Source organism: Bufo bufo, chromosome 5 (assembly GCF_905171765.1).
Source record: "Bufo bufo chromosome 5, aBufBuf1.1, whole genome shotgun sequence".
In the NCBI taxonomy this organism is placed as follows: domain Eukaryota; kingdom Metazoa; phylum Chordata; class Amphibia; order Anura; family Bufonidae; genus Bufo; species Bufo bufo.
Window position 1 is genome coordinate 188,255,636 of NC_053393.1, and position 11,771 is coordinate 188,267,406.

Sequence of the window (11,771 nt, forward strand, 5' to 3'; positions counted from 1 at the left end):
TGGAAGAGGAGGTGGCCCAGGAGGAAGAGGGGTCATTTTTAGCACTTTCAGGCCAGTCTCTTCGAAGTGACTCAGAGGGAGGTTTTTTGCAACACCAGAGGCCAGGTACAAATGTGGCCAGACAGGGCCCACTACTGGAGGACGAGGAGGACGAGGATGAGGAGGAGGTGGAGGAGGATGAGGATGAAGCATGTTCACAGCGGGGTGGCACCCAAAGCAGCTCGGGCCCATCACTGGTGCGTGGCTGGGGGGAAACACAGGACGATGACGATACGCCTCCCACAGAGGACAGCTTGTCCTTACCTCTGGGCAGCCTGGCACACATGAGCGACTACATGCTGCAGTGCCTGCGCAACGACAGCAGAGTTGCCCACATTTTAACGTGTGCGGACTACTGGGTTGCCACCCTGCTGGATCCCCGGTACAAAGACAATGTGCCCACCTTACTTCCTACACTGGAGCGTGATAGGAAGATGCGCGAGTACAAGCACACGTTGGTAGACGCGCTACTGAGAGCATTCCCAAATGTCACAGGGGAACCAGTGGAAGCCCAAGGCGAAGGCAGAGGAGGAGCAAGAGGTCGCCAACGCAGCTGTGTCACGCCCAGCTCCTCTGAGGGCAGTGTTAGCATGGCAGAGATGTGGAAAAGTTTTGTCAACACGCCACAGCTAAGTGCACCACCACCTGATACGGAACGTGTTAGCAGGAGGCAACATTTCACTAACATGGTGGAACAGTACCTGTGCACACCCCTCCACGTACTGACTGATGGTTCGGCCCCATTCAACTTCTGGGTCTCCAAATTGTCCACGTGGCCAGAGCTAGCCTTTTATGCCTTGGAGGTGCTGGCCTGCCCGGCGGCCAGCGTTTTGTCTGAACGTGTATTCAGCACGGCAGGGGGCGTCATTGCAGACAAACGCAGCCGCCTGTCTACAGCCAATGTGGACAAGCTGACGATCATAAAAATGAACCAGGCATGGATCCCACAGGACCTGTCCATCCCTTGTGCAGATTAGATATTAACTACCTCCCCTTAACAATATATTATTGTACTCCAGGGCACTTCCTCATTCAATCCTATTTTTATTTTCATTTTACCATTATATTGCGGGGCAACCCAAAGTTGAATGAACCTCTCCTCTGTCTGGGTGCCGGGGCCTAAATGTGTGACAGTGGCCTGTTCCAGTGGTGGGTGACGTGAAGCCTGATTCTCTGTTATGACATGAATATAGATTCTGCGCTGACATAAGGCCAGATTCTCTGTTACTGGACCGCTCTCCTCTGCCTGGGTGCCTGGGCCTAAATGTGTGACAGTGGCCTGTTCCAGTGGTGGCTGACGTGAAGCCTGATTCTCTGCTATGACATGAAGACAGATTCTGCGCTGACATAAGGCCAGATTCTCTGTTACGGGACCGCTTTCCTCTGTCTGGGTGCCGGGGCCTAAATGTGTGACAGTGGCCTGTTCCAGTGGTGGGTGACGTGAAGCCTGATTCTCTGCTATGACATGAATACAGATTCTGCGCTGACATAAGGCCAGATTCTCTGTTACGGGACCTCTCTCCTCTGCCTGGGTGCCTGGGCCTAAATGTGTGACAGTGGCCTGTTCCAGTGGTGGGTGACGTGAAGCCTGATTCTCTGCTATGACATGAATACAGATTCTGCGCTGACATAAGGCCAGATTCTCTGTTACGGGACCTCTCTCCTCTGCCTGGGTGCCTGGGCCTAAATGTGTGACAGTGGCCTGTTCCAGTGGTGGGTGACGTGAAGCCTGATTCTCTGCTATGACATGAATACAGATTCTGCGCTGACATAAGGCCAGATTCTCTGTTGCGGGACCTCTCTCCTCTGCCTGGGTGCCTGGGCCTAAATGTGTGACAGTGGCCTGTTCCAGTGGTGGGTGACGTGAAGCCTGATTCTCTGCTATGACATGAATACAGATTCTGCGCTGACATAAGGCCAGATTCTCTGTTACGGGACCGCTCTCCTCTGTCTGGGTGCCGGGGCCTAAATGTGTGACAGTGGCCTGTTCCAGTGGTGGGTGACGTGAAGCCTGATTCTCTGCTATGACATGAAGACAGATTCTGCGCTGACATAAGGCCAGATTCTCTGTTACGGGACCTCTCTCCTCTGCCTGGGTGCCTGGGCCTAAATGTGTGACAGTGGCCTGTTCCAGTGGTGGGTGACGTGAAGCCTGATTCTCTGCTATGACATGAATACAGATTCTGCGCTGACATAAGGCCAGATTCTCTGTTACGGGACCTCTCTCCTCTGCCTGGGTGCCTGGGCCTAAATGTGTGACAGTGGCCTGTTCCAGTGGTGGGTGACGTGAAGCCTGATTCTCTGCTATGACATGAATACAGATTCTGCGCTGACATAAGGCCAGATTCTCTGTTACGGGACCGCTCTCCTCTGTCGGTGCCGGGGCCTAAATGTGTGACAGTGGCCTGTTCCAGTGGTGGGTGACGTGAAGCCTGATTCTCTGCTATGACATGAAGACAGATTCTGCGCTGACATAAGGCCAGATTCTCTGTTACGGGACCTCTCTCCTCTGCCTGGGTGCCTGGGCCTAAATGTGTGACAGTGGCCTGTTCCAGTGGTGGGTGACGTGAAGCCTGATTCTCTGCTATGACATGAAGACAGATTCTGCGCTGACATAAGGCCAGATTCTCTGTTACGGGACCTCTCTCCTCTGCCTGGGTGCCTGGGCCTAAATGTGTGACAGTGGCCTGTTCCAGTGGTGGGTGACGTGAAGCCTGATTCTCTGCTATGACATGAAGACAGATTCTGCGCTGACATAAGGCCAGATTCTCTGTTACGGGACCGCTCTCCTCTGTCTGGGTGCCGGGGCCTAAATGTGTGACAGTGGCCTGTTCCAGTGGTGGGTGACATGAAGCCTGATTCTCTGCTATGACATGAAGACAGATTCTGCGCTGACATAAGGCCAGACTCTCTGTTACGGGACCGCTCTCTTCTGTCTGGGTGCCGGGGCCTAAATGTGTGACAGTGGCCTGTTCCAGTGGTGGGTGACGTGAAGCCTGATTCTCTGCTATGACATGAAGACTGATTCTGCGCTGACATGAAGCCAGATTCTCTGCTATGGCATGAAGAGACTGATTCTCTGCTGACATGAAGCCAGATTCTTTGCTATGGCATGAAGAGACTGATTCTCTGCTGACGTGAAGCCAGATTCTCTGCTATGGGACCTCTGTCCAATTGATATTGGTTCATTTTTATTTTTTTAATTTTAATTTTAATTCATTTCCCTATCCACATTTGTTTGCAGGGGATTTACCTACATGTTGCTGTCTTTTGCAGCCCTCTAGCTCTTTCCTGGGCTGTTTTACAGACTTTTTAGTGCCCAAAAGTTCGGGTCCCCATTGACTTCAATGGGGTTCGGGACGAAGTTCGGTTCGGGTTCGGATCCCGAACCCGAACATTTACGGGAAGTTCGGCCGAACTTCTCGAACCCGAACATCCAGGTGTTCCCTCAACTCTACTTTGGAGTACAAATTCCAAACAAACCAGAAGAATTATATTCATCCAATTTCCATCCCCTAACACTTAAGCTGTCTAGACTACCCAAAGAATATAACTTCCCTTACTTCTCATGGATGGGCCGCAAAAACTTATTGCAGACATACATTCTCCCTCAACTCCTTTACTACTTACAGATGTTTCCTATCTATCTACCCAAGACCTTCTTCACCACCACTAGGAAATACCTCTCCACCTTTTTGTGGAAAGGAAAAAAATCTAGACTTTCATATGAGATACTTACTAGTAAAAAATGTAGAGGAGGACTAGGACTTCCAGATATTAAACAATATTATACAGCGCTTCATTTGCAAAGATGGCTTGAACTTGGGCCCCTCCCTTCCCCCCGACGACCCTTGCCACAGGTCAGATTTAATGGTCCTAGGACCTGCTGATTTAAAAATATTGTGCTACCAGATCATAAAGATATCCAGGTTCTCTTTAACACATTGGTACAAGGCATAGTCAAAATATGGAAGTACCTTCAACACTCCACCATAACTTCAAAAGGTACCTCACCACTTATGCCGGCACACCTAATCCCATATGTAGTGACGAAAGACAAGGCAATTATGAGATCATTCTGGTCACAACTACAAGACATTAATGTAGCAACCTGCCTCTCTGCTAACAAAATTCCGGATATTGCTAAGCTAAAATCATTTAGCACATCATTAGAAATCAATTTCCTGCAATTTGAACACTTTAAAGCCAAATGCACATTATTTATATCCCACAATCAAGCCAGCAAACCATTTTCCTGGTTTGAACAACTAATTCTCCTACACAGAAGCAAGAAACGGAAACTATACTCTCTATACACCCATCTTCTGCTCAATTCATCAGTAGATACCCCCCCTTTTTGAAGTCATGGGAAAAATAATTAGACATAGTCCTATCAGAGGAGGACACAAAATTCATCCTATCACATTCACATGGCTTTTCGACATGTGTTAAAGTACAAGAAAATCATTTATCCAGGTGGTATAAAACCCCTGACTGTCATGGCCTCGGTGTTGTGCGCTGTGACACGTTTGCCATACCTGCCGGTTGCCAGGGGCAACAAGCGGTTGTTTGCATGTGTGTGCTTTGCTCCCCTTCCTCCTGGTTCCTCCTCTGTCTGGTGCTAGAGGGGTTAACTACCTTGCTGGGTGTGGTCACTAGGTGCTTCTTATACCTGTGGCTTAAGGCCAGAAGAAAGGGGAGCAAAGCACACACATGCAGACAACCACGCGTTGCCCCTGGCAACCGGCATGTACGGCAAACATGTCACAGCACACAACACTGAGGCCGTGACACTGACTTGCTTTATAAAATGGGATTATCAGACACAAAAACTTGCTGGAGATGCCAATCGCAGGTTGGGACCTTGAGCCACATCTGGTGGTCGTGCCCGGTGGTTAGCTCCTTCTGGATAGAAATCCAAAAGCATATGCGGGCACCTAGCCCATCAGACTTAACCCTCAAAGCGGGCCTGATACTACTGGCCCAACTCTCGATTGACCATCCAATCGTTCTCTGATAACACACTTATTAGCAGCGGCTAAATGCTTAATCCCTCTGCTATGGCTACAACCACACCCGCCATCGGAACAACAATGGTTGCAGAAAGTGCACGAAATCTGTCGTATGGAGGAGCTGACCAGCTGGCAGACCAATAGACATGCTTTCTTCTTAAGAATGTGGGGCCCCTGGTTGCAATATACCAAAAATACCTAGCTAAACCCAACTCTCCTCGCATCATTGTCCCACGTTGATATAGGTTGCGCTTAGGATCTTCAAAGTGCCACAGCCTGAAATTATGGCAGTAGAGCTATCTAGATTATTCCACTTTTCGGTCTGTCTCAACAAACAACAGACACCCCATGAGTGCGACATGCGAATTGGAGAAGAGTTTCTGTCCTATCTTATATTCGCCTCTGTTGAAACTTTTACCCCCAAGATCTCTTAACTGAGCTCAAGGAGAGGCAGGATGAGGTTGGGCTTATCTGTTATTTTTGACTTATAGAGAGCACAGCACAGCTATCTTACAAGGAGCATGTCTAAGAACATGAGCTTTACAAGAAACACAACTAAATGCGGCTCTAAGCCTTTTTGACGAAGGAGACACTGGCTTGGCACTGTTTGGAAATTAGTTTTTATTTGTAATGTATTGTTTTTCCACAATTGTACAATCAGTCATCATTTTGCTCTCATGTAAAACACAATTGTCTGTTGAAATGTTTGTAAAATAATAAAAACAGATTTGACAGAAAAAAAGAAAATGACATATAAAAGTGAATATTAAAAATAAAATGTGAAAATCTGAACTGTGATGTTGTTGCTTTAAGCTACAGACCCTAAACCTGAGCCTGTACTACCGCTAGTTTCTCATGATAATATTTCCTCTTCTGATTCCATTCAGTTTCTACCATCTTACATCATAAGGATTAACATAAATGATTTCATATGCTTACTCATAACTAGAGATGTCCCGAACTATTCGCCGGCGAACAGTTATCGGAGAACATAGCTTGTTCGCGTTTGCCGCGGCGGGCGAACATATGCGATGTTCGGTCCGCCCCCTATTCTTCATCATTGAGCACACTTTGACCCTGTACCTCACAGTCAGCAGACACATTCCAGCCAATCAGCAGCATACCCTCCCTCCCAGAACCTCCCACCTCCTGGACAGCATCCATTTTAGATTCATTCGGAAGCTGAAGTCTTAGTGAGAGGAGGGACAGTGTAGCTGCTGCTGATTTAATAGGGAAATCGATAGCTAGGCTAGTGTATTCAGTGTCCACTACAGTCCTGAAAGACTCATCTGATCTCTGCTGTAAGGACAGCGTCCTAAAAGCACCCCAAAAAGCCCTTTTTAGGGCTAGTACATCAGTCTGCTTTTTTTTCCCCCTCTCTGTAATCTAATTGCAGTTGCCTGCCAGCGTGTGTGTCAGGCACACAGCGTATACTGTGCCCACTTGCCCAGTGCCTCCACTCATATCTGGTGTCACAGTAGCTTGCATTTAAAAAAAAACAAAAAACTTTTTTGACTGTAATATAATTGCGATTAGTTGCCTGCAAGCGTGTGTGTTAGGCCTACAGTGTGTACTGTGCCAACTACTGCCAGTGCACAGTGCCACTCATATCTGGTGTCACAGTAGCTTGCATAAAAAAAACAAAAAAAACTTTTTTGACTGTAATATAATTTCAGTTAGTTGCCTGCAAGCGTGTGTGTTAGGCCTACAGTGTACTGTGCCAACTACTGCCAGTGCACAGTGCCACTCATATCTGGTGTCACAGTAGATTACATAAAAAAAAAAAATACATTTTGGACTGTAATATAATTGCAGTTAGTTGCCTGCAAGCATGTGTGTTAGGCCTACAGTGTGTACTGTGCCAACTACTGCCAGTGCACAGTGCCACTCATATCTGGTGTCACAGTAGATTACATTTAAAAAAATAAATAAAATGCCCAGTGTTCAGAGGCCACGTACCCTGAACTCGAAAAGTTCTGAGGACATAGTTGACTGGCTAACAAAGGACACCCAATCTTCTACAGCTTCCGCTCGGAACCTTGACGCACCATCCTCCTCCAGCTCAGCTTCGGGCACCTCTCAAGTTACCACTCGCCCGCCTGCCGCCACCACCAAAACTAGCAGGAGTTATTTACACATCAGTTGGAAGAAATGAGTGATGCACAACCATTATTGCCAAAGGATGTAGATAACAGGGATATGTCTCAGTCAGGCAGCATTACACACATGGACATACGGTGTGATGATGATGATGATGTTGTACCCGCTGCTGCTTCCTTTGCTGAGTTGTCAGATACAAGTGAAGCGGTTGATGATGACGATGTGTCCGTGGATGTCATGTGGGTGCCCGCTTGAAGAGAAGAAGAACAGGGGGAAAGTTCAGATGGGGAGACAGAGAGAAGGAGGAGACGAGTTGGAAGCAGGGGGAGGTCGTCGCAAGGAGCTAGTGGCACAGTCAGACAGCATGTATCGGCACCCAGGGTCAGCCAGACAGCACGCCAATCAACGCATGCTGTTGCCACAACCAGAATGCCGTCATTGCAAAGCTCAGCAGTGTGGCATTTTTTGTGTGTGTCTGCCTCTGATAACAGCGATGCCATTTACAACCTGTGCCAAAAGAAACTGAGTTGTGGGAAATCCAACACCCATCTAGGTACAACTGCTTTGCGAAGGCACATGATCTCACATCACAAACGCCTATGGGATCAACACATGATGACGAGTACAAGCAGCACACAAGCTCAAAACCACCATCCTCCTCCTGGTCCAGCATCTTCAGCCACGTCAACCACTGCTGTCCTCCTTGCCCCCTCTCAACCATCCGCCACTCCGTCTCTCGCCTTGAGCAGTTCCTGCTCATCTGCCCACAGTCAGGTGTCTGTCAAGGAAATGTTTGAGTGTAAGAAGCCAATGTCACAGAGTCACCCCCTTGCCCGGCGTCTGACAGCTGGCTTGTCGGAACTCTTAGCCCGCCAGCTTTTACCATACAAGCTGGTGGAGTCTGAGGCCTTCAAAAAATTTGTAGCTATTGGGACACCGCAGTGGAAGGTACCCGGCCGAAATTTCTTTTCACAAAAGGCAATCCCCAACCTGTACTCTATTGTGGAAAAGGAAGTCATGGCATGTCTGGCACACAGTGTTGGGGCAAAGGTCTATCTGACCACTGATACCTGGTCTGCAAAGCACGGTCAGGGCAGGTATATCACGTACACTGCGCATTGGGTAAACCTGCTGACGGCTGCCAAGCATGGAATGCATGGCTCTGCAGAGGAGTTGGTGACACCTCCACGACTTGCAGGCAGGCCTGCTGCCACCTCCTCTACTCCTCCTACTCCATAATCTTCGATAACCTCCTCGGCTGAGTCCTCTTCTGCTGCTGCGTCTTGCTCCACATCAACGGCACCCCCCCAGCTCCCCAGGGGCTATTCCACATCCCGGATACGACAGTGTCACGCCGTCTTGGGGTTGACTTGCCTGAAAGCAGAGAGTCACACCGGACCAGCACTCCTGTCCGCCCTGAACGCACAGGTGGATCAGTGGTTGACTTCGCACCAACTGGAGATTGGCAAAGTGGTGTGTGACAACGGAAGCAATTTGTTGGCGGCATTGAATTTGGGCAAGTTGACACACGTGCCGTGCATGGCACATGTGTTGAATCTGATTGTACAACGCTTTGTGCATAAGTACCCAGGCTTACAGGACGTCCTCAAGCAGGCCAGGAAGGTGTGTGGCCATTTCAGGCGTTCCTACACGGCCATGGCGCACTTTTCAGATATTCAGCGGCGAAACAACATGCCAGTGAGGAGCTTGATTTGCGACAGCCCGACACGTTGGAATTCAACACTCCTAATGTTCGACCGCCTGCTCCAACAAGAAAAAGCCGTCAACGAGTATTTGTATGACCGGGGTGCTAGGACAGCCTCTGCGGAGCTGGGAATTTTTTTGCCATGTTACTGGACGCTCATGCGCAATGCCTGTAGGCTCATGCGTCCTTTTGAGGAGGTGACAAACCTAGTCAGTCGCACTGAAGGCACCATCAGTGACATCATTCCATTTGTTTTCTTCCTGGAGCGTGCCCTGCGAAGAGTGCTGGATCAGGCCGTAGATGAGCGCGAAGAGGAAGAGGAAGAGTTGTGGTCACCATCACCACCAGAAACAGCCTTATCAGCATCGCTTGCTGGACCTGCGGCAACGCTGGAAGAGGAGTCTTAGGAAGAGGAGTTAGAGGAGGAATGTGGCTTTGAGGAGGAGGACCAACCCCAGCAGGCATCCCTGGGTGCTCGTTGTCACCTATCTGGTACCCGTGGTGTTGTACGTGGCTGGGGTGAAGAACAGACCTTCAGTGAGATCAGTGAGGACGAGGAACGGGACATGAGTAGCTCGGCATCCAACCTTGTGCAAATGGGGTCTTTCATGCTGTCGTGCCTGTTGAGGGACCCTCGTATAAAAAGGCTGAAGGAGAACGACCTGTACTGGGTGGCCACGCTACTAGACCCCCGGTATAAGCAGAAAGTGCCTGAAATGTTACCGAATTACCGGAAGTCGGAAAGGATGCAGGAGTTACAAAATAAGTTAAAAAGTATGCTTTACACAGCGTATATGGGTGATGTCACAGCACAACGGGAATCTAACAGAGGAAGAGGTGAAAGTAATCCTCCTCCTACCACGACCACGCCGGCAAGGACAGGACGCTTTACAGACGTGTTGTTAATGGAGGACATGCAGAGCTTTTTAAGTCCTAAGCATCGCCACAGCCCTTCGGGGTCCACCCTCAGAGAACGACTCGACCGACAGGTAGCAGACTACCTCGCCTTAACTGCAGATATCGACACTCTGAGGAGCAATGAACCCCTTGACTACTGGGTGTGCAGGCTTGACCTGTGGCCTGAGCTATCCCAATTTGCGATAGAACTTCTGGCCTGCCCCGCTTCAAGTGTCCTGTCAGAAAGGACCTTCAGTGCAGCAGGAGGTATTGTCACTGAGAAGAGAAGTCGCCTAGGTCAAAAAAGTCTAGATTACCTCACCTTTATTAAGATGAATGAGGCATGGATCCCGAAGGGACTGACAGTGGGCGATACATTTGACTAAAAAAGGCCTGATGAGATGAGCTCCCTTGGGCTAAAAATGGTCCACACGCTGCTGTATTTTATCTCTGAATGCCGGATGACTTGCGAGACTTATCCGCCACCAACTAGGGTTCAAGCCGCAATGTTTTAGTGCACTTTCTCCCTGGAAAACATACATTTTTCCGGCCGCTGCAACAATACCTAATTTTTCAGGCATGTGTACATGCCTAATTTTTCTGGCCTCTGGTGCTGCACTGTGGCTGCAAAAGCAAAACAAAAAAAAAGGCACATACATGTGTCAATTCCCCTTCGTGATCGTTACCTTGTTGTGGTGAAGGGGCTTGCGTATCACAATGAAGCAATCACCTCTATGAGTGTGTTGGCAATGGCAATGTTGGCACACCACAGATGATAAGGTCGTTGCTTCATTGTGAACAGACTAAAAGCGATCGGCTGGATAATTTTGCATAGAAAAAACATAAATTTTCTTTGTGATCATCTAAGGTGATCATTAAAGCCTACTAGGCCAACAATGGGCCCACACTGCAGAATCATTGTTTTCTGGGTCACTTAACTGTCACTGAACTACCTCAGCACGACCATAGGCTCTGAAAAACCGCCATCGCCTGCAATCTGCCAAACGTGCGCACAAGCACAGTCATCACTACACCAAGAATGACGCATAGAGGAATAAAATTTATGTCATGAGTATGTTAACTATTGACAACTCTTTTCGGTTGTCTAAAATCTATTCCATAGACCGGCCCCTGATAGGGGACATAACAGGGTTTAAACTGATATGAGTGGTATGTTAAGTAGTACTATTCCTATCTGGTAGCACAGTACATTGCAAGGCGTACGCGCAGTGCCCCAAATTGGAAGTAGAAGGACCAACCAAGCATCTTTTTCCATCTCCCGGTTCCCAAAATCTATTCCATACACGTCCCCTGATAGGAGACGTAACAGGGATTAAACTGATAGGAATAGTACTACTTAACATACCACTCATATCTGGTGGCAAAGTACATTGCATGGCGCACGCGCAGTGCCCCAAATTGGAAGTAGGAGGACCGACCAAGCATCTTTTTCCATCTCCCGGTTCCTAAAATCTATTCCATACACATCCCTTAATAGGGGACTTAACAGGGATTAAACTGATAGGAATAGTACTTCTTAACATACCACTCATATCTGGTAGCACAGTACATTGCACGGCGCACGTGCATTGCCCCAAATTGGAAGTAAGAGGACCGACCAAGCATCTTTTTCCATCTCCCGGTTCCTAAAATCTATTCCATACACCGTCCCCTGATAGTGGACAAAACAGATATTAAACTGTTAAGAACAGATTTTCTTTTATTTAAAAAAAAAGAGGACAGCCTCTGTGGAGCTGGGTATATTTTGGCCGCGTTACTGAACGCTCATGCACAATGGCTGTAGGCTCATGCGTCCTTTTGCGGAGGTGACAAACCTGGTCATTCAAACCCAAGGTAACATCTTCGACCTCATCCCATATGCGTTTTTTCTGGAGCGTGCCCTGCGAAGAGTGCTGGATCAGGCCGTAGATGAGCATGAAGAGGAAGAGTTGTGGTCACCATCACCTCCAGAAGCAGCCTTGTCGTCGTCGATTGCTGGACCTGCGGCAACGCAGAGA

At 48.5% G+C, this 11,771-nt stretch overlaps 1 pseudogene; it reads right to left on the minus strand.

The window, feature by feature from the left end:
- Positions 1 to 11,314: 11,314 nt before the first annotated feature.
- LOC121002948 lies at positions 11,315 to 11,493 on the minus strand (annotated as a pseudogene).
- Positions 11,494 to 11,771: the final 278 nt, after the last annotated feature.